Here is a 22,784-nt window from a genome sequence, read left to right on the forward strand (position 1 = left end):
TGTTTATGAAATTGATTTTTTTACAAAGGGCCAGACTTTATAGTTACTATCATTAAACATTATATTATTAGATTTTATAATTAAATATTGTATTATTAGGGTTCCTCCCAGAAGGAAAACTGTGGGAAAATACTGAATAATTCTCACAATGTCAGGTTTTATATATAATACTTGTCTCTTATGAACAGCGTTAGCTACACCAAGGGTCATAACTAAAACAGCTGTTGTGAAGTTCTACATTTGTTGGTACAAGCCTGTGGCCCTTAAACCTTGGACCAAAACAGTTCCTTTCAAGTGAGCATGTGAAAAAACATCTCAGTCTAGAAGCATCATCTAAGCATGTGCAGACAACAGACTCCTTTTTTTTCAGCACCCTAGATCACATATTTAAAGTTTAAAGAATGGATTATATCTAAAATAATAACATAACTCTTTTGGTTACAATCACTGAGAGCCCCATTTGTGTCCCATTCTCAATACAACTCCAAAGCTCTCAGGATATAGTCTGAATAGGATTTACTAAGTAGGAAATCCTAAAATTAACATCCTACATGGTTTTAAATAATCCTTTTTCATTTCTTCTGAAAGAGAATGAATTTCCAATCCCTCTCTCCTACCTTCTCTTCTGTATCCTAATATCTTGGTCCTTGTTGGGGTTAGGGATGGGGATAGACGGATTCCATGATCTTCAACAAAAATCACAAGTATAAATAAGCAGCATCATTATAGCATTTAAAATTCTTCAAAGACCTTTGCATACATTATGAAATAACAAGTATTCCTAGAGAAAATTTGAACATATAAAGTATAAATATCTCCTAAATAAAAAACAAATGTGTCTAAATAATGCTCCCAAAGAGGTTTTCTGCTGTCCAAAAATGAAAATAATTTTTTTTCACTAGACTAATTCTACCAAATAGAATTGAAAGAATGTAAGAAACCTCAATAAATCATCTTTCAAGGCAGCCACTACCTATGTCCCAAGACTATCTACCTTAATTTTAAGACGAGGAAAAATTTCAGTTGAAATACATACTTAACTAAAAAATATATCTATACTTAAAAAAAATTAAGAAATCCAACTGAGCAGATCATAAAGCTTCCTGAGAGGCAGGCATGACATTGATCTCTTCTTTTGGTCCCAGAAAATTAGGTTGCATTTTCTTTTATTGGTCATGATATAAGACTCCACATTTTTTGACCTCAAACCAAGCTTTTCATAAAAGATTTGTAGAGTCTACAATTAGTGTTATTTTTCAGTGTGTGCTTAAATAATGTGTTGTTTTTTCTTTCAAAAAGATTTTAGTTTCAGGAAATGGCCTATATCCAACTAGTTCATTATTCCTTCTCATTCTAGATCTAAATAGCACTTATGAGACAAACAGTTACACAAAAAGATACAGATCATTAAGGCAAAGTGTCATTAATGATGCATAATAACAATATCAAGTCGTAATACAAGGTTTGCAAAGTATTTTAAAATATCTCACTTTATAGAAAGAATGACCATGGAATGTGATAATCATTTCCATTTTACAGATGAGAAAACTGAGATGAACAGAAGTTAGGTAACCTGTCCAGGATCACATACAGCCAGTATGTGTCTGGGGCAGCAGTCAAGAAGAACTAGGTTCAAATCCTGCCTCAAACATTTACAAGTTGTCTAACTCTAGGTAAAACACAATCTCAGGCTTAAGTTCCCAATCTATGAAATAGTGATAATAACACCATGTTCCTCATGGGGTTATTGTGAAGATCAAAGTCCCTGTTAGTCCTTATTATTATAGTGAAACATAAGAGAACAATGTATGGGGCGGCTAGGTGGTGCAGTGAATAGAGCACCTGCCTTGGAGTCAGGAGTACCTGGGTTCACATCCGACCTCAGACACTTAATAATTACCTAGCCGTGTGGCCTTGGGCAAGCCACTTAACCCCATTGCCTTGAAAAACCTAAAAACAAAACAAAAACAAAAGAGAACAATGTAATGAGGATGGGGAGGAAAAAGCATTAATCAATTATTCTCAATCATATTCATTTCTTGGGACCCCATTTGAGGTTTTCTTTGAAAAGACACAAGAGTAGTTTGCCATCCTCTCCAGATTATTATACAGATGAGGAAACTGAGGCAAACAGTGTTAAATGAATTATCCATGGTCACAGTTATTAATTCAGGAAGATAAGTCTTCCTGACTCCAGCGCTAACAGACAATCCTCTGGCATCACCCAGTTACCTAAAAGGAGCAGAGGAATGAAGTAGGGAGTGGTTACTAGGATCCCAGGAAGAGTAGTCTTTAGACCATGACAGGAGGAAGCCAGGAAGTCAACAAAGACTCTTCAAAGGAGCATTATATTCACATATATCTAATTAGCTCTACTGACTGCTTCATTACTATTATCTATCAGTGCAGGATAACTAGAACTCAATAACCCTCAAACTAGAATAGTGCAATAAGAAAGACAAAAGTCACATATTTTATAGTTTCTTTATGAAGTGAGTCTGATTGATTTCTTACCACTGATATACTAGACAAAGGAACAAAGATAATGGTCAGAAGAGTCCAGAAGTTAAATAACATAGAGTTTAGAAGTAACTAACAAAGGAAAGGAAGAAGGGAGAAGTCCAATATCCAAAAAGAAGCAGTCTTCCATAAATGAATTTCATGGCTCTCATATCCAGTCCATAAATTCTAAGGTTGTTTGTGAACTATTATTCTCACAATAATGTTTATTTACTTAGAACTGGAAGAGACTTTTGAAGACAGCATTGAATATTACTTGAATTGCTGGAATTGGAGTCAGAAAGATTTAGGTCCAAATCCTGTTCTGACATTACCTGTATGAGATTGAGCAAATCCCATAACTTCTCTGGACCTCAAATTTCCTCTATTTTAAAACTGTGGAGGATGATGGAGCAGATAACCTTTAAGACTGTTACTGGCTCTAGAAACATGACCCTATAATAAAGTAGTTCAGTCACTGAACTCACCCTCTTTGGAAGTAGTCTGTTCCATTTTGGGACAACTCAATTATCAGTAATCTTTTTCTGCCATCAAATCTAAATCTTTCTCTTTTCAACTTTCACCCTTTCTTTTGGTTCCCTTGGGAGGACAAATCTAATTCCTCTTCCATAGAATAACTCTTTAAATACTGGAAGACAGTTATTATACTCCTCTCATGATCCTCAGGTATTCTCTTCTCCAAGACTATACACACACATTCATGATGACTATGGTGTCTAAAGAACTTACTTAATTCTAAAACCTAGAACAGAAGACTCTTTTGGCAGTTAGGTAGTAAAATGAATAAAAATTTGGGCTTGAAGTCAGGAAGACCCAAGTATAACTTTGAGTTAGATACCCACTTTGGGAGCCTGACCAAGTCATTTGACCCTTTCCTGTTTCAGTTTCCTCATCTATACTACAGATATAATAGCACCTACCTCATTAAGTTGTTATGAAAATTAAATGAAATAAAGCATGTAAAATGTTGGAAAAGCACTGTTTAAATGTTTGATCTTAGTCATTTAGCAACAAAAGGAATAAGTCAAGCTTTAGGATCACAATATATATCTATCTATTTCCAGTTACCCTTAAAAGACCATCTCAAATATAAAAAAGGAGAAAAGACCCCCATGGATAAAAAAAAATTATAGATTTATAGAAGCTCTTTCTGTAGTGGCAAAGAATTGGAAAAAGGGAGATTCTCATCAATTTGGTAATGACTGAACAAATTGTGGTATATGAATATGATGGAGATGATGGAGTACAATTGCTCTGTCACAAATCATGAGGAAGGGATTTCAAAAAACCTAGAAAGACTTATCTAAACAGATGCTGAGGAAAGTCAGCGGAACTAGTTCTCCTTTTTTTAGTTTACATTGTTTTACTTTCTTTAATTTATTTACATATTACTAAAATATTCTTGTTTAAGAATAAACAAAATGCCCCCTCGCTACAAAGATAAAAACCTCAGGAGAAATAAAGTGAAAGAAAGAAAAAAATGTGTTTCAGTCTGTAGAACTATCTCTCTTTAACATTAACAGCAACATTGTGTGGTGATCAACTATGACGAACTTGATTCTTCTCAGCAGAATGGTGATCAAAGATCACTCTAAAAGTTGCAATGGAAAATGTCATCCACATTCAAAGAGAGAACTATAAAGTCTTAATGTAGACCAAAGCATATGAGTTTCACTTTTTAAATTTTCTATTATTTTCTATTATTCTATTCTATATATACATAAATATTCTATTATTTACTTCTCATGTTTTTTGTTGTTCTGATTCTTCTTTCACATGACTAATATGGAAATAGGTTTAACATGGCTTTATATGTATAAACTATATCAGATTACTTACTGTCTAGGGGAGGGTGGGAGAATGGAAGGAAGGAGAAACATATGGATCTCAAAATCCTACAAAAACGAATGTTGAAAACTCTATTGAAATATAATTGGGGGAAAAAGAAATAAACTCTTAATTTAAGATGAAAAGAAAAGAATATCTCAAAGATCAGTGCTTTGCAATCGAGCAATCGAATAGTCAAATCTTTCATTGTTGACTAAGATCATCTTCTTTCTTGGATAGAATAAGCTGACTGCATTACTTTTGTTATTACTTTGACTATCTACCTAGGATATAACATATAAATATATAAATATATATATATATATATATATATATATATATATATATATATATATATATATATTCTGAGGCTGACTTCCTTTTCCAGATCCATTCTTTATTTATTTTTTTTTATTTTTGCAAGGCAATGGGGTTAAGTGACTTGCCCAAGGTCACACAGCTAAGTACATATTAAATGCCTGAACTCAAATTTGAATTCAGATCCTCCTGACTCCAAGGTCGGGTACACTACTCACTGCATGATCTAAATGCCCCTTCTAGATCCATTCAGGTTAAAATAGAGCTGTTGGGAGGATTTCGTTTTCTGAAAGATTATCATTAATAAACAAAACAAAACACAGTTCAACTATATATATATATTGTTTTAAGTGAATCCTAACTTCGTTTTATGATTAAATTTAAAAATCAATCCTTCAAGGATATCAGATAGAAAACACAAAATAGAAATCATTTCATTTACTAAAGAAGCACTCAAATCAGTAATTGGAAAAATTTATTCTCTTTTAAATTCTTTAAATGTTAGAAACCACTTCCAGCCAAGATGGCAGAGAGAAGACAAGCACAGTACTAAAGTCTCCTGATTTTCCCCCATATATAATATGAAACAAATCTCTTAACAGAAATCCAATCTACAAAATCCAGAAAGAGAAGCTAGGAGAAAAAAAATTTACCTCAATGTTTGTCTTCTGGGATCATGGCTGAACCTGGGCACAGAGGGTGGACTCTGCCAGGAGTACAGGAGAGGATGAGAGCCTGAGAGCCTGAGAGTGGGACTCAGTAGTGGGGCAAGAACCTAACAGCCTGAGAGCAGGACTGGCCTGATCAGCCACAGGGGCATGGGCCAACTAGGGAACAGAAACATTGGTTGTGGTACTGACTGCCTGGAGCTTGCCAGCAAGGCTAGAGGGTGAGTTCAAGTGTGGGAGAGTTGCAGACATCAATCCCTGGGTTCCTCTGGTCTAAAGGAACTCAGAGTTCATACCTTCATTTCAGCTGAAGCCTCTTCCCAAAACAAACACAATTACAGTCCACCTCCACCCCAGGCTCAGATGTGAGCAGGAGAGCTCCCTCAGCTTTGCCCAAAGGCAAAGCCCACCTTTGTTCAAAGATAAAAGTATTAAGCAGCTTCAAACATGCCCTCCAAGCCAAGGGAGAGGGCCTCAAATCAAGGTCACAGACACTCCAGAGAAAGCAATCAACCAACCAAGGCAGCCCACTGGCCAGGCCACTTAGAGTTACTAAACCCAGTGAATAAAGCCTCTAGGGATCTCAACACCAAACCTTTGTGAACCAGCCCCTCCCCAACAGAAGGTCTTAGGAAAATGAAGAAAGGCCAGAGAAAGAAGGGTCCATAGAAAAATTCTTAGAAGGATGGATCTTCAAAAGCAAACCTCTGAGAGACACCCTCCAATACAAGATCCTAGAAAAATGAAGGAAAAAAACAGCAAAAAGGGGGGACCCATGGAGAAATAATTAGAAGGACCAGATTCTAACCTAGAGAGACCTAACACTTCTGAGGAGAATATCAATTGATCTCTAGTCCAGAAAGACTTCCTCAAAGAAATCAGGAAGGAGTTTAAAGATCAATTGGAATAGTTGCGAAAAGAAACTCAAGAGAAAAATTAATACATTGCAAGAAGAAAACAAAACATTGGAAAATAGAATTGGACAAATACAAAAAGAAAATAATTCTCTCAAATCATCAGCTGGGCAAATGGGAAAGTCCTTCAAAAATAGAATTGATCAATTGGGAAAGGAGTTGCAAAAGGTAAATGAAGAAAATTCATCTCTAAAACAAAGAATGGAATCTGTGAAAACTAATGACTTCATGAGACAACAAGATTCTGTTAAACAAAAAACCAAAAGATTGAAAAAATAAAATAAAATGTAAAATACCTCATCAATAAAACCACTGACCTCAAGAATAGATTGAGAAGGGACAACCTGAGAATTATTGTTCTTTCTGAAAACATTGAATAGGACAAAAAAACCTGGACTTAATATTACAGGATTTAGTGATGGAAAACTGCCCTAATATCATGGAACCAGAGGGAAAAATAGTTATTGAAAGAATACATCAATCCCTTCTGGAAAGAGATCCTAAAATGAAAACATCAAGGATTGTTGTGGCCAAATTCCAGAACAATCAGATAAAAGAGAAAATCCTGCAAGCAGCCAGAAAGAAACAATTTAAATAACAAGGATCCACTGTAAGGATTATGCAGGACCTGGCTGCATCAGCATTAAGGGATTGAAGGCCCTGGAATGAGATATTCTGAAGAGCAAGGGAGCTTGGAATGCAGCCAAGAATCCACTAACTGGCAAAGGTGAGTCTTCTCTTCCAGGAGAAAAGTTGGACATTTAATGAACTGGGAGAATTCCAACATTTCCTGATGAAAAGACCAGAGCTAAATAGAAAATTTGGACCTCAAACAGGAGGCTCAAGAGACACATGAAAAGGTTAAAAAAAGGTAAAGAAAAAAACTACTATCCAATAAGATGAAACAAGCTAAATCCTTACCTTAGAGAAAGACTCTAATAACTCTCTAGAACTGTAACTCTACTGGAGAAAAATATACTTAGCCAGAAGTGATGGACACTCATCAACTTTCCGGGACTCAGATAGAATGATTTAAAAACAATTATCTCCTTTAAAAGGGGAAAGATGATGGGTGGATGGAGGAGATTGAATGGGGTAAATCTCATTACATCAAGAGGTACAAAAGACCTATTGTAATAGAGGGGAAGAAGGGAGGAGGTGAGAACCACTTGAATCTTCATCTCATCAGACTTGGCTTAAAGTTAATTTACACATATTCACTTAAGTTAAGAAACTTATCTTACCTTTCAAGTGCTAACAGGAGAAAAGAGGTAGGGGGGATGAGGAGGGGGATTGATACAGGAGAGCAAAGACATTGAAGGTAGTGGTATTCAGAAACAAAATACTGGGGAATATGGATAAAAAGAAAAAAGAGGGAAAATACAAACAGAGGGAAGATAGTATGGGGGGGCAATAAAGAGTTAGTAATTATAACTTTGAATGTGAATGGGATGAACTCCCCCTTAAAATGTAAGTGAGTAGCAGAATGGATTAAAAACCAGAATCCTACAATATGCTGCTTACAAGAAACTCATTTGAAGCAGAGAGATACATATAGAGTAAAAGCAAAAGGTTGGAGAAAAATACATTTTGCTTCAGCTGAAATGAAAAAAGCAGGTGATGTAATCCTTATCTCAGACAAGGAAGCTGCAAAAATAGATACCGTTATAAGAGATAAGGAAGGACTCTATATCATCCTAAAAGGTACTATAGACAATAAAGTAATTTCAATACTAAATATGTATACTCCCAAAGGTATAGCATCCAAAATCTTAGAGGAGAAGTTGAAAGAGCTACAGGAAGACATAGACAGCAAAACTCTACTAGTGCGAATGGCTGAAGAAACTGTGGTATATGTATGTATGTCATGGAACACTATTGTTCTATTAGAAACCAGGAGAGATGGGAATTAGGGAAACATGGAAGGATTTGCATGAACTGATGCTGAGTGAGATGAGAAGAACCAGAGAAACATTGTACACCCTTATGGTGGGGTGGGGGTGATGATCAACCTTGATGGACTTGCTCATTCCATCAGTGCAACAATCAGGGGCAATTTTGGGCTGTCTGAGATGGAGAATACCATTTGTATCCAGAGAAAGAATTGTGGAGTTTAAACACAGACCAAAGAATATTACCTTTAATTGAGAACAAAAAAACATTATCTTATTATGTAATTTTACAATCTCTTATACTTTATTTTTCTTCCTTAAGGATATGATTTTTCTCTCATCACATACAACTTTGATTAATGTATACCATGGAAACAATGTAAAGACTAACATACTGCCTTTTGTGGGGGATGGAGGGAGGGAAGCAAGATTAGTCGGAAAAATTGAAAAATTCAAAATATATAAAATATTTTTTAAAAAAGAAAAAAGAAAAATTCCTAAGAGGAAAAGAGCCTAACTCAGAGAGAAGATGCAGACCTAGAACCTCTGAGGAGAATATGATCTAGTCTCCAGCACAGAAAGACTTCCTTGAAGAAATCAGAAAGGAGTTTAAAAATTATCTGGGAAATTAGAGAGAGAAAATTAACAGCTTGCAACAAGAAAACAAATCCTTGGAAAATAAAACTGAACAAATACAAAAAGAAAATAATTCTCTCAAATCATCAATTGGGCAAAAGGAAAGCTCTTAGAAAAAAATAGAATTGACCAGTTGGAAAAGGAGTTGCAAAAGGTAAATGAAGAAAATTCTTCTAAAAAAAATGGAGTCTGTGGGAACTAATAACATCATGATAAAGAGTCTGTTAAAAAAATTGAAAAAATAGGAGAAAATGTAAAATACCTCATCAGCAAAACCACTGACCTTGAGAATAGATTGAGAAGGGACAACCTGAGGATTATTGTTCTTTCTGAAAACATTGAATAGGAAAAAAACCTGGACTTAATATTACAGGATTTAGTGATGGAAAACTGCCCTGATATCATGGAACCAAAGGGAAAAATAATTATTGAAAGAATACATCAATCCCTTCTGGAAAGAGATCCTAAAATGAAAACACCAAGGATTATTGTGACCAAATTCCAGAACAATCAGATAAAAAAGAAAATCCTGCAAGCAGCCAGAAACAATTTAAATACCAAAGAGCCACAGTAAGGATTATACAGTACCTGGCTGCATCAACATTAAGGCATTGAAAGGCCTGGAATGGGATATTCTGAAGAGCAAGGGAATTTGGAATGCAGCCAAGAGTCCACTACACAGCAAAGCTGAGCCTTCTCTTCCAGGGGAAAAGATGGACATTTAATGAACTGGGAGATTTCCAACATTTCCTGATGAAAAGACCAAAGCTAAATAGAAAATTTGGACATCAAACAGGAAGCTCAAGAGATACATGAAAAAGTTTTAAAAAAAAGGAAAAGGAAAAAACTGCTATCCCCCACCTGGGGGATTCTCATAACTCTTGAGAATTGTAACTCCATTAGAGAGAATATACTTAGCCAGAAGTGATGGATACTCATGACTTGTTCATGAGACTGCTATCCAGTAAGATGAAACTGTCTATATCCCTACCTGGGGGAAAGACTCTAATATTAAATTCTCGAGAATTGTCACTCTATTAGAGAGAATATACTTAGCCAGTAGTGATGGACACTCATGACTTTTCTGTGACTCAGATAGAATGATTTAAATAAAAGACCTCCTTAAAAAGGGAGACAGTAAGGAAACAGGAAGATGGAGGAGACTGACTGGCATAAATCTCATTACATTAAGAGGTACAAAAGACCTATTGTAATGGAGGAGAAGAAGGGAAGAAATAAGAACCACCTGAATTTTCCTCTCATCAGACTTGACTTAAAGTTAACTTACACACACACTCAGTTAAATTAAGAAACTTATCTTTCAAGTATTAAAAGGGGAAAGGAAAGGGGGGAGGGGAGAAAAGGGGGAATTAACAGAAGGAAGGAAGAAGGGCAAAAGGGAAAGGGGAAAGAAAGGGGAGGGAGGGTTGATAGAGGAGAGCACCAAAGGTGGCAGTATTCAGAAACAAAATACTGGAGAATATGGATAAAGTGAAAAAAGGGGGAAAATACAAACAGAGGGAAGATAGCATGGAGGGCAATAAAGAGTTAGTAATTAAAACTTTGAATGTGAATGGGATTAACTCTCCCTTCCAACATAAGTGAATAGCAGAGTGGATTAAAACCAGAATCCTACAATATGTTGCTTACAAGAAATTCATTTAAAAAAAAGAAACTCATTTGAAGCAGCTGAGAGATTGATATAGAGTAAAGGTAAAAGGTTGGATTAAAATATATTTTGCTTCAGCTGAAGTGGAAAAAGCAGGGGTAGAATCCATATCTCAGAAAAAGCAGCAGTAAAAATAGATGATGTTAAAAGAGATAAGGAAGGAAACTATATCCTCTTAAAAGGTACCATAGACAATAAAGTAATTTCAATACTAAATATGTATTACCCAATGGTATAGCATCCATATTCTTAGAGGAGAAGTTGAAAGAGCTACAGAAAGACATAGACAGCAAAACTCTACTAGTGGAGGGGCAGCTAGGTGGCACAGTGGATGAAGCACCAGCCCTGGAGTCAGTAGTACCTGGGTTCAAATCCGGTCTCAGACACTTAATAATTACCTAGCTGTGTGGCTTTGGACAAGCCACTTGACCCCATTTGCCTTGCAAAAACCTAAAAAAACAACTCTACCAGTGGGAGACCTCAACCTCCCACTCTCAGATTTAGATAAATCTAATCATAAAATAATCAAGAAGAAAGTTAATGAGGTAAATAGATTGCTAGAAAACTTAGATATGATAGATTTATGGAGGAAATTGAATGGGGGATAGAAAGGAATATCCTTTTTTTCTGCAGTACATGGCACTTACACAAAAATTGACCATGTACTAGGGCATAAAAACCTAATGATCAATTACAGAAAGGCAGAAATAGTGAATACGTCATTCTCACATCATATGCAATATGGAGCCAGGGAGATATAGATCCAAAACTAATTGGAAGCTAAATAACTCATTTTTTAAAAGGAGTAGATCAAACAACAAATTATAGAAAGAATTAATTATTTCATCCTGGATGATGACCATAACAAAACAAAATACCAAAACCTATGGGATACACTCAAGACAGTTGTCAGGGGATATATTATATCTTTAAATGCTTACATGAATAAATTAGAGAAAGAGGAAATCAATGAACTAAATATGCAACTAAAAAAATTAAACAAAGAACAAATTAAAAACCCCCAATTGAACACCAAATTAGAAATTCTAAAAATTAAAGGAGAAATTAATAAAATCAAAAGCAAGAAAACTATTGAACTAATAAATAAAACCAAGAGTTGGTTCTTATGAAAAAACCAATAAAATTGATAAACCTCTAGTCAATTTGATTAAAAAAAAAGAAAGAAGAAAACCAAATTGCTAGTATCATAAATGAAAGAGGTGAACTCACCACTAAAAAGGAGGAAATTAAAGTAATAATTCAGAATTATTTTGCCCAACTCTATGTCAATAAATTTGACAATCTAAGTCAAATGGACAAATATTTACAAAAATATAAGTTGCCCAGGTTAAATGAAGAGGAAATTAAATACCTCAACAACCCTATCTCAGAAAAATAAAATCAACAAGCCATCATTGAACTCCATAAGAAAAAAATCTCCAGGGCCAGATGGGTTCACAAATGAATTCTATCAAATATTTAAGTAACATTTAGTTCCAATTCTATATAAACTCTTTGGAAAAACTGGTGAAGATGGAACTCTCTTAATATGACACAAATATGATGCTGATACCTAAACCAGGAAGAGTTAAAACAGAGAAAGAAAATGATAGACCTATCTCCCTGATGAACATAGATGCAAAAATCTTAAATAAAATCTTAGCAAAACAATTACAAGTTCTCACTAAGATAATACACTATGACCAAGTAGGATTTATCCCAGGAATACAGAGTTGGTTCAATGTTAGGAAAACTGTTAGTATAATTAATTATAACAATAACAAAAGTACAAGAAAACATATGATCATATCAATAGATGCTGAAAAAGCTTTAGAAAAAATACAGCACACATTTCTACTAAAAACACTAGAGTATAAGAATAAATGGATTGATCCTTAGAATAATAAGCAGCATCTATCTGAAACCATCAACCAACATTATATGCAATGGGGATAGGCTAGAGGCATTCCCAATAAGATCAGGAGTGAAACAAGGACATCCATTATCATCACTGCTATTCAATATTGTATTATAAATGTTAGCTTCAGAATTAAGAGAAGAAAAAGAAATTGAAGGAATTAGAATTGGGAAGGAAGAGACAAAACTCTCAATCTGCAAATGACATGATGGTATACCTAGAGAATCCAAAACTAAAAAAAAAAATACTACTAGAAATAATTAGCAACTTTAGCAAAGTCACATGATATAAACCTTCATAAATCCTCAATGTTTCTATATATGACTAGCAAGATACAGCAGGAAGAGTTAGAAAGAGAAATTCCATTCAAAGTAACCTCAGACAATATCAAATACCTGGGAGTCTATTTTCCAAGGCAAATTCAGAAACTTTTTGAAAACAATTACAAAACAATTCTCACACAAATAAAATCAGATTTAGATAACTGGGCAAACATCAACTGCTCATGGATAGGTCAAGCTAATATAATAAAAATGACAATTCTACCAAAACTAAGCTACCTGTTTAGTGCCCTACCAATAAAATTCCAAAAAATTACATTAATGAGTTAGAAAAAGTTGTAAGGAAATTCACATGGAGAAATAAAAAGTCAAGAATTTCCAAGGATTCAATGAAAAAAAGTACAAAAGAAGGTGGCTTAGGTTTACCAGACCTAAAATTATATTATAAAGCATCAGTAATCAAAACTGTCTGGTATTGGCTAAGAAACAGAGTGGGTGAATAAGTGGAATAGACTAGGTGCAATAGCAGGAAATGATTATAGAAACCTGCTGTTTGATAAACCCAAAGAGTCCAGCCATTGGAGTAAAAACTCTCTCAGATAAAAACTCTCTCTTGGATAAAACCTGTTGAGAAAATTGGAAGTTAGTATGGAAGAAACTCAAATTAAACTAACACCACACACCCTGTACCAAGATAAGATCAAAATGGATGCAGGATTTAGACATAAAAAAGACTATTATAAACAAACTAGAAAATCAAAGAGTAGTTTACCTGTCAGATCTATGGAAAGTGAAGCAGTTTATGACCAAGGAAAAGATGAAGAACATCATTAAAAACAAACTAGATAATTTTGATTACATTAAATTAGAAAACTTTTGCACAGACAAAACCACTGTAACCAAGATCAAAAGAAATGTAGTAAATTGGGAAACAATCTTTACAAGCAGTATCTGTGACAAAGGACTCATTTCTAAAATATACAGAGAACTGAGTCACATTAAAAAAAAACACAAGCCATTCCCCAATTGACAAATGGTCAAAGGCTATACAAAGGCAATTTATAGATGGGGAAATCAAGTGATCGATAATCATATGAAAAATTGCTCTAAATCATTACTTATTAGAGAAATGCTAATTAAAGCATCTCTGAGGTACCACCTCATACCTCACAGACTGGCCAATAACCAGAAAGGACAATGATCAATGCTGGAAGGGATGTGGGAAATCTGGGACACTAATACAGTGTTGGTGGAGCTGTGAACTCATCAAACCTTTCTGGAGAGAAATTTGGAATTACGCCCAAAGGGCAACAAAAATGTGCATACCCTTTGATCCAGCAATACTACTACTACTACTACTACTACTAGATGATGAAAAAAGGGTAAAAAACATCACTTGTACAAAAATATACATAGCAGCCCTGTTTGTGGTGACAAAGAATTGGAAATTAAGTAAATGTCCTTCAACTGGGGAATGGCTTAACAAACTGTGGTATATGCATGTCATGAAACACTATTGTATTAGAAACCATGAGGGATGGAAATTCAGAGAAGCCTGGAAGGATTTTCATGAACTGATGATGAGTGAGATGAGACCAGAAAACCATTGTACACCCTAACAGCAACATGGGGGAGATGATTAATCTTAATGTACTTACTCATTCCATTAGTGCAACAATCAGGAATCATTTGGGGCTATCTGTGATGGAGAATACCATTACCTTTCATTTAGGAAAAAACTTTTCTTATTATAAATATTATCTTGATATCTCTTATACTTTATTTTTCTTCCTTACGTATATGATTTCTCTCTCATCACATTCAACCTAGATGAAAGTATACCATTGAAACAATGTAAAGACTAACAGATTGCTTTCTGTGGGGGGGTGGGAGGAGGGAAGCAAGATTAGGAGAAAAATTGTAAAACTCAAAATAAATAAAATCTTTCTAAAAAAAATAAAATTACAAATCAGAAAAAAAAATGTTAGAAACAACAGATTTAGAGATAGAAGCAATGTTAATATACCGGGCTGTTGTGTCCTTGAGCAATTAATATTTTTCCAATTATTTAGATCTGACTTTATTTGTGAGAAAAGTGTTTTACAGATAGACTCCCAAGTATTTTATATTGTCTATAGTTATTTTTTTTAGGTTTTTGCAAGGCAAATGGGGTTAAGTGGCTTGCCCAAGGCCACACAACTAGGTAATTATTAAGTGTCTGAGACCGGATTTGAACCCAGGTACTCCTGACTCCAGGGCCAGTGCTTTATCCACTACACCACCTAGCCACCCCCTATAGTTATTTTTAAAGAGAATTTTTCATCTAAGTTTTGCTGATGATGATTTATATGGGTTTACCTTATAACCTGTAATTTTGCTAAAATTGTTCATAATTTCAAGCAGCTTTTTAGTTGATTATCTAGGATTTTCTAGTGTCATGTCATCTGAAAAAAGTGATAGTTTTGTTTCTTCATTGCTTATTCTAATATCTTTAATATCTTTTTCTTCTTATAGCTATAGCTAACATTTCAAGTTCAATATTATATAATAGACTTGATAATGGGCATTCTTGCTTCACCCCCTGATTGCATAGGGAAGGCTTCTGGCCTATCCCCTTTATAGATAATGCTTGCTACAAATAAATATTACTTATTTTAAGATAAGTCACTTATTCCTATCTCTCTCTACTATTTTTTATTAGGAAAATTACTGGGAATTATTGGGTGTTGTATTTTGTCAAGGCTTTTATTGCATCTATTAAGATAATCATTTATTTTCTATATTATTAATATAATTAATTATGCTGATAGTTTTCCTAATATTGAACCAGTCCTACTTTCCTGGTAAAAATCTTACCTGATTATAGAGAATGATCCTTTTATTATATTACTGTAATCTCTTTGCTAATATTTTATTTAAAATGTTTGCATCGATATTTTTTAGGAAAATTGGTCTGTAATTTTTTTTCATGTTGGCTCTTCTTGGTTTGGATATCAGCACCATAAAAGGAATTTGGCAGAACTTCTTTGCCTATTTTTCCAAATAGCTTAATAGTATTGAGATTAATTGTTCTTTAAATATTTGGTAGATTATGTTTATGAATCAATATAAAAAGTCCTAGGGATGTTTTCTTAGGAAGTTCATTGACTGCTTGTTCAATTTTTTTTCTAAGGCTGGGTTTTTTAAATTTCTTCTTCTATTAATATGAATAATTTATATTTTTGTAAATATTCAAGCTTTTAATTTTGATTGTCAAATTTACTAACATACAATTAGCCAAAAAAGCTCTAAATAATTATCTTAATTTCTTCTTCATGGGTGGGGAATTCATCCCTTTATTATTTTTTTCTTTAGTAAGACAATCAGGGTTAAATGACTTGATCAGGGTCACATAGAAAATATTAAGTTTCTGAGATTGCATTTGAACTCAAGTCCTTCCCACTCCTTTCATTTTTGATACTAGTAATTTTGACTTTTTCCTTTTTTTCCAAATCAAATTAGTCAATGGTTTATGTACTATATATTATATTATACTATATATACTATATATTACTATATATTACTACATATACTATATACTATATATTATATTATGTACTATTATATTTTTTTCATAAAACCAACTTTTAGTTTTTTAGTTGCAAGCCCAATTCATTGATCTGCATCTTCCCTACTTTATTGCTATAATAATTTAAAGATATAAAATTTCCCCTGAGTTTTGTTTTGTCCGCATACCATAAATTTTGGTGTGTTGGCTATTTGTCATCACTTTCTTTAACGAAATTATCATTTGTTTCTATGAGTTGTCCTTTCACCCACTTGTTTTTTACGATTTAATTTTTAAATTTTCAATTAATTTTTAGTTTCTTTTTCCACTGTCCATTAATGTAATTTTTATTGCATTATGATCTAAGAGTGATGTGTTTCCTATTTCTGTTTTTTTGCACTATGTTGTAAAGTTTTTATATCCTAAAATATGGTCAATTTTTCTGTAGTGCCATATACTGCTGAGATAAAAGTATATTCTCTTCTATTCTCATTCAATTTTCTCCAGAGTTATAATATCAAACTTTTCCGGAGTTTCATTCACTTCCTTAACTTCTTTCTTATTTATTTTTCGATAAGATTTATCTAGTTCTGAGTTGAGAAAGTTCCCCCACTATTATATTTTTATTATCCATTTCTTCCCATATCTCATCCAATTTTTTCTTCAAAACTTTAGATGATATAACATTTGTTGCATATATGTTTAGTTTTGATATGACTTCATTGTCTAAGATACTTTTCAGCAAAGGCATAGTTTTCTTCTTTATCTCTTTTAATTAGATCCATTTATTTTCTTTGTCTAAGATCATGATCACTACCCTTTCTTAGGTTCAGCTAAAGTATAACAAAGTCTGCTCCAGCCCCTTACCTTTACCCTGTGTGTATCACTGCTTCAAATGTATTTTCTTGTAAACAATATATGTAGTATTCTGTTTTGTAATCCTTTCTGCTTTCTGCTTCTGTTTTGTGGGTAAGTTCATCTCATTCACATTTATAGTTAAGATAACTAATTAGGTATTTCCCTCCAGGTTATTTATTTCCTTATTTATCTTCACTCTATGAGGAAGACAGGATTGAAGCAGCTCAAAGGAAACATGACATTCCTAAGTTTACCCACTCCAGGTGTTCACGTGGACTATTTGTGCCTAACTTGTGGTTGAGCGTTCCAAGTTCATATTGGTCTGACCAGCCATAGTCGGAAACACAGAGATGTCATTTTGGTCTTCTTTGATAAAAGACAAGAATTAACCAACTCCATTTTTCACCTCCATTTTATTAACTCCTTCACACCTTTCTTTTATTTTTAGGTTTTTGCAAGGCAATGGGGTCAAGTGGCTTGCCCAAGGCCACACAGCTAGGTAATTATTAAGTGTCTGAGGCCGGATTTGAACTCAGGTACTCCTGACTCCAGGGCTGGTGCTCTATCCACTATATCACCTAGCTGCCCCCCTTCACATCTTTCTTATGTGGGATAATTTACTCTATTAAATATCCCCTTCTTCCTTCAGTTGCAATCTTATCTCTCTCATCCTTTTATGTTGTTTTTTTACATTAAGTTTATTTTATATTCATATCCTCTATCTACATATACTCATAATTGCTCTTATAGTAAAGTTATTAATAGTTACAAATATTATCTTACCATATTGAAATATAAAGTTTAATCTTCTTGAATTTTTATGTTTTTTCTTGTTTCTATTTTTAATAATTTTTATGTTTCCTTTGAGTCTTGTATTTGGAAGTCAAATTTTTTATTCAGCTTAGTCTTTTAATTAGAAATGCTGGAAAGTCCTCTATTTCATTAAATTCTATTTTCCCCTTTAAAAATTATAATCAGTTTTGTTAGGTTGGAATCCTAGTTCCTTTGACTTCTAGTATCATATTCTAAGCACACTGATTCTTCAAGGTAGAAGCTGCCAAATCCTGTGGAATCTTGACTTTGACTTCATGCTATTTGAATTGTTTCTTTTTGACTGCTTGGAATATTTCCTCCTTGATCCATGAGTTCTGGAATTTGGCTATAGTATTCCTGGCAGTTTTCTTTTTGAGATCTCTTTCAGGTGATGATCAGTGGATTCTTTCAATTTCTAATTTGTCCTCTGGTTCTAATATAGCAGTAATGTTTTCTTTGATAATTTCTTGATAGATGCTGTCAACTTTTTTAATCATATGGCTTTTTCTTATAATGGTCCTCCTAAATCTATTTTCTAGATCAGTTGTTTTTCCAATAAGAAATTTCACATTTTTAAATTTTTTACTATTTTGATTTTGTTTTATCATAATCTGATGTCTCACAGAGTCATTAGTTTCTACTTATTCAATTCTAATTTTTAAAGAATTATTTTTTCAGTGACTTTTTCTACTTTCTTTTCCATTTGACCAATTCTATTTTTTAGAGAATTATTTTACTCAGTAAATTTGTGTATATTTTTATCCATGCCATTGATTATTTTTTTATGATTCTCTTACATTACTCTCATTTCTTTTCCCAGTTTTTCTTCTACTTATCTAATTTTTTTTTTTTTGAAAATTTTTCCAAGTTTTTCAAGGAATTCCTTTTTGACCTGAGACAAAATTACATTTTTCTCTGAGGTTTCAAATGCAGCCATTTTGATGCTATTGTTCTAGTCTAAGTTTATACTGTGATCCTTCTTAACAATATTCTATATTTCTACAGTCAAGTTTTATTTTTGTTGTTTTTAACTCATGATTTTCTGATGGTTTTTGTGATTTGGTGTTTTTTATGTGCAAGATGAACTCTGGTCTTACTCTGTCCCATACTTTGTGTGCTGAGGCTCTAGATCTTACTGTTAGCTTTCACAGGGTTTCAAGGCTTAGCTGCTTTCTTTCTCTGGAGGGTAGGCTTCCCTTCTAGTTTGTACTGGAGGGTGGGACCTACCTGTTGGCCTCTCCTGAATGTGTGATTTAGTTGCTGACTTGTTCCATGAGTGGGGGCCATGTTATTGGGTTGTTATGGTAACAGTCTTTCTGATGGTTGGCCCTGGAGGAGAGATCTTGCTGCTGGTCTGCCCCAGAGGTGGTTGCTATGGAAACAGAATCTCTCCACTGATACATCACAGAACAATGACCTGTCCTGAGGCAGGACTTCATTCTTGGTCAGTAATGGAGTCAAGACCTTGCTGATGATTGATGTTGGGAGTAGGGCCTTGCTGTACCACATTTCTTACCACATGCTCACTCTCTTAGGGGGTTGCTGACATATAGGATGGTGGAAACTTCCTGGTGGCTCCCAAGACTTGGAGTCTTGCTAACAGAACCCTTGCTGTGAGGCTACCTATTGTTGCTACTGCTGCTGCTGCTCCTCTCATCCCAGTGACACAGAACTTTCCTATTTGCTGGTAAACAGCTTCCCTGCCCTAGGTCAATTCTAAGGTGACTTTCTAGTTGTTTAGATGGGAATGTGGAATAACTTCAGAGAACTTTTTTCTTCTTCCATCTTTTGGCACTATAAGTTTGGAAACAATCTTAATTGCAATCCAGAACAACCCTCTCATCTTTTAGATAAGAAAACTGGAGCCCATAGAAGTTCAGTGTCCTACTTAAATCACTCAAGTAACTAGTAGCAAAGTAAGAATTCAGACTTAGGGTCATCAACTTCCTGTATTTTTTACTTTTACTTTCCACATTACTTTTCTAACTTTGAAACCAATAATATTATTAGTACAATTCTTGGAACATAGTAAGCACTTCATAAATACTCTATCTGTCATCTGACTAAATATTTCTCAATCTAATCAATATACCCATTTATCATCTCTCTACCCTTCTTTCTAATCTAACTATCCAACTCTCATCTATCCCTCCATCTATTCATCCATCAATCTGTTCAACCATCCATCTGTTCAATAGTCATCTATCTACCATCCATCCATCATCTATCAATCCATCTTTTTATCCATTGGTCTACTCTAACTATCCATTTCTTATCTATCCATTCATTTGCTCATTCATTCATCCATCTAATCTATAACCTATCTTTATCCATCCAACTATAATGGCATATTAATCACATAGACTCTTGAAATTGGAAAAGAATGTAACAACTTCTTAGTACAACACTTTCACTTTACAGATAGGGAAACTGAGACCTGAAGAGTGATTTGTTCAAGGCCATACACAGGCATTTAGTAGCAAAACTGGTACTAGAACTGAGATTCTTAGTTGGAATATTCTATATCATGTATACTATATCAAACTAAAATAAAACTGTGGTTTCAGTATGAACAAATGGGCAGAAGAAAAAATAATAATCCTCAAAAGTAATCTATTTTTAGACACTAATTTGGTGCCCAGCACTTGTAACAAAATATTTAACAACAGATCAAATATATTTCTCCTCCCACCCCCTTCCCAGAAGTGAGGTCTGTTCTGTTTTCCACCTTACTGACTTAAGATTATTTAGAGCCCTGAGTTGCTTGATCAGTAACACATGAAACTAGAAACAGATCTAGGGAGATCATTGGCAGCATCCCAGTGGCAAATCTTTCCTCTTTTTCATGGTCCATTTCACTGAATACCATATCAGTGGCAGATTCATTGCAAAACACACTTTTCCATTTTTGTGTATATTTTTCTGTGACCTATAAAGTATATTTGTCTATGAGATTTTGGCCAAATAATTTAAATATATAGAAATGAATAACATTAATCTCTAAATGACTAGGTTGAAGTAAATTACTCATGTCTTAGTTATATGGTACTTGCATATTAAAGTAGTTCTGTGAATATTTCTATTCTTTACAAGCAGCTCACAAAGGAATCTTACAAGACATTAGTCTTTGAGGTCTGGAATGAAAATATTACATAACTTCTTCCCCTCTTATCATGGTCACTGCCTTTTGGACCAAACTTTAAATTCTGGTACATTTCATATAATTTTTGATTACTCTAAATTTTTTGCACCTAAAATAATTTGTCCCAAGTCCAGGTTATTCTGAATATACAGTCAAGAAATGTAGAATAGTTCCAGAATGCAGATATGTTTAAACTCTTACTCTGGTGCTTACTGGCTGCATAATTTTGGACAAGTTACTCAGTGTCTTAGCCTCAGACTCCTCACTTGAAAAATCAGGATAATAATTTTTTAATAACCACTTTAGAGTTTTGCATGAAGGAATAATACTTGGGGCAGCTAGATGGTGTAGTAGATAGAGCACTGGTTCTAAAGTCAAGAGGACTTGAATTCAAATCTGACCTCAGACACTTACTAGCTGTGTGACCCTGGCTGCGCAAGTTGCTCACTACTCAAGTCAGAGAGGGGAGGGAGGGAGGGAGGGAGAGAGAGAGAGAGAGAGAGAGAGAGAGAGAGAGAGAGAGAGAGAGAGAGAGAGAGAGAGAGAGAGAGGAGAGAGAGAGAGAAACAATACTTTCTGAATTTCAGTGTTACAGAAATGTTATTATCACTGAAGAGACATTAAGTTACAAACATGCAAATAAGAAAGTCTGAATTCAAATCCCACCTCTGACCCTTGCTAACATCACATAACCGCCCTGAGCCTCAGTTTCTACACTTCACAAATGAGAAAATTGACCAGAAGACCTCTGAGGTTCCTTTCCAGGTCTTTATCTATGAGTCTAGGACTTCTGAATCTGCTTTTATTCAAAAATTTCAAGTAGTTTTGGTAGTTGCCATGACACTAGTTCTTGGCAAAAATAAAGTTGATTGGGGGTTAGGGAGGGGGGCAACTACAGAAACATAAAAGCAAAGGAGACTAGGTTTGGTTTGGCTGGGGACACTGATTTTTTTTCCATTCCTCATTTCTAATGCCTTCAATCATAATTTTTTATTATTACAATAAATTGGATGATGTGGAACAAATCCTCTCCTTTAAAAACACCCAGATACAAATATAAAAACCTAGTAACTATTTTGCAGTTGTTTTCTACATGTTTATTGTTTTCTGATTCTTCTTCCTTTACTGAAATTTTGTTCCAATTCCCTTGTCTGCACATTTCCAGTACTCTTTCTTTTTCTTTCATCTTACCCATTCCTGTCTCTTGACATATTTTAAAAAACCACTTCTTTCCCCATATCCTTCATCTAATCATTTTTTCCAACCTTTGCTTTATTCTTACCTATCCAGTAGATCTACAGTGCCTCACATTACCCACTAAAGAAATTCCCGAAAAGAAGAAGACTCTATACTTTTTAAATGAATCATTTTTTCCATAAATTTAAATTGCAATATATGAGAAATATCTCCAAATAAAAAATTTACTTAATATGTCACTAAAATAATAACCACAGCAAACCTTTTTAAAGGTACTTATATCATAGAATTGGAGAACTGGAACATCCAAAATCTGCCAATATCATGAATCTTATATATAAAATCCTGAACAAATGTTCTTCTAACCTCTGTTTGAAGTCCTCTTGTGAATCAAAACTCATAATCTTATGGGATGTCCCATTCCCTTTTTGGATGACTCTGATTTTAATTCTTGCCAAAAAGAATTTCCAAAAAGATTAGGAAATTAGGATAGTGGCAGGGGAGGTCAAAAAGAGAATCCAAATGTCAAAGATGTTGAAAAAAAATAGAACTGATTAGGACTGGGGTTAAATAGGAAGCAAAAT

The sequence above is a fragment of the Macrotis lagotis genome, chromosome 2 (assembly GCF_037893015.1).
Source record: "Macrotis lagotis isolate mMagLag1 chromosome 2, bilby.v1.9.chrom.fasta, whole genome shotgun sequence".
Classification (NCBI taxonomy): domain Eukaryota; kingdom Metazoa; phylum Chordata; class Mammalia; order Peramelemorphia; family Peramelidae; genus Macrotis; species Macrotis lagotis.